Here is a 1,739-nt window from a genome sequence, read left to right as displayed (position 1 = left end):
ACAAAGAAAAACCCTGCAGCCACGGGTGAAGAAGAGGGTCTGATGTGTCCCTTAGCCAAACTCTCGGAGATATAATCCTTCATGGCTTGTCTCTCTGGACCTGAAAGATTATATAACCTGGTCTTGGGTAATTTTGCGCCGGGAATAAGGTTAACCGGGCAATCATAAGGACGATGAGGTGGTAACTTCTGACAACCCTTTTCAGAAAAAACGTCCTCAAAGTCCGAAACAAAAGTAGGTAGGGTAGTTATGGAGGCGACTAAGCAATTGCTATTTAAGCAATTTTCTCTGCAATGCTCACTCCACTCCAATATCTCCCTGGCCTGCCAATCCACCACTGGATTGTGCGCTACCAACCAGGGAAGACCCAGCACTACCGGAGCGGGAAGCCCCTCCAGAACATAACATGAGAGCATCTCGTTATGGTGGTCCCCTACCCGAAGGTGTAAGTTATGAACAATGTGGGTGAGATTTCTCTGAGACAGAGGAGCAGAATCAATAGCAAATATGGGAATAGGTCTCTGTAGTGTACAGAGAGACAAACCCATAGTGCGGGCAAAATGGGCATCTATCAAATTTACCCCTGCTCCACTGTCTAGAAAGAAAGAAATAGTCTCTGTCTTATCACCAAAAACAATAACCGCTGGCAACACAAATTGTGATGTACGTATGGAGGAAACGTATACCCCCCGGCTGACATCCTCCACACAGCCTGGGGTTAGTAGTTTTCCGACGTTTTTTTTGTTTCTGAGGAAAGAAGGACAGACATTAATGAAATGACCCCTCTCCCCACAAAAAAAACAAACCCCACGCCTACGGCGAGCCTCAGGAGGACGGACCTGACGAGTAGTTCCTCCTAGCTGCATAGGCTCGTCTAAGTCCGTACAGACTAACTGCTGCTTGGGAGGGGTTACCAATGGCTCCGTTTTTTTCAACCTGTCCCTAAGGCGTCTATCTATACGGATAGAAAGGGACATAACCGCATCAAGGGAAAAGGGGGTCTCATATAATGCAAGCGCATCCTTAACCCTTTCGGATAACCCAGAGCAGAACTGACTCCTGAGAGCCGGGTCGTTCCATTGGGTATCCGTAGCCCACCTACGGAAGTCAGAGCAATACTCCTCTACCGGCCGCTCTCCTTGTAGGAGTCTCCGTAATCTTGATTCAGCCAGTGCGACTCGGTCAGGGTCGTCATATATGAGACCCAAGGCCCCGAAAAACTCATCCACTGACCGAAGCGCCTGAGAATCAGTAGGTAAAGAGAACGCCCAGGACTGCGGGTCCCCCTGCAGCAGGGAAATAACCACACCCACCCGCTGTTCTTCATTACCAGAGGAGTAAGGACGCAGTTTAAAGTATAATTTACAGGCCTCACGGAAAATCAAAAACTTGTCCCTTCCCCCAGAAAATCTGTCAGGGAGAGGGACCTTGGGTTCTGCAACAACCTGGTTACCAGTAGCAACCGCTGGGCTTGCGGTCTGTTGTAATTGCTGCTGTTGCTGGAGGACCGACGCCTTCAATCCTGCCACCTCCAAAGACAGGCCATGAGATTGTTCGGACAGAGCAGCAATTTGATCCATACTGGATTCTAAGTAGGAAAAAAAAATATTTTTTTTTATTTTTTTTTACCTACACAAAAATAAGGGCCAGATATAATGTAATGACCGGCAACACGCACAGGGAGGAAAAAGGGAAAGTCCTGCCCAAGGGAGAGGGAAAGGTGGTGACCCCTAACTCTC

The sequence above is a fragment of the Bufo gargarizans genome, chromosome 1 (genome assembly GCF_014858855.1).
Source record: "Bufo gargarizans isolate SCDJY-AF-19 chromosome 1, ASM1485885v1, whole genome shotgun sequence".
Taxonomy (NCBI): Eukaryota; Metazoa; Chordata; class Amphibia; order Anura; family Bufonidae; genus Bufo; species Bufo gargarizans.
This window is presented reverse-complemented; position numbering follows the sequence as displayed.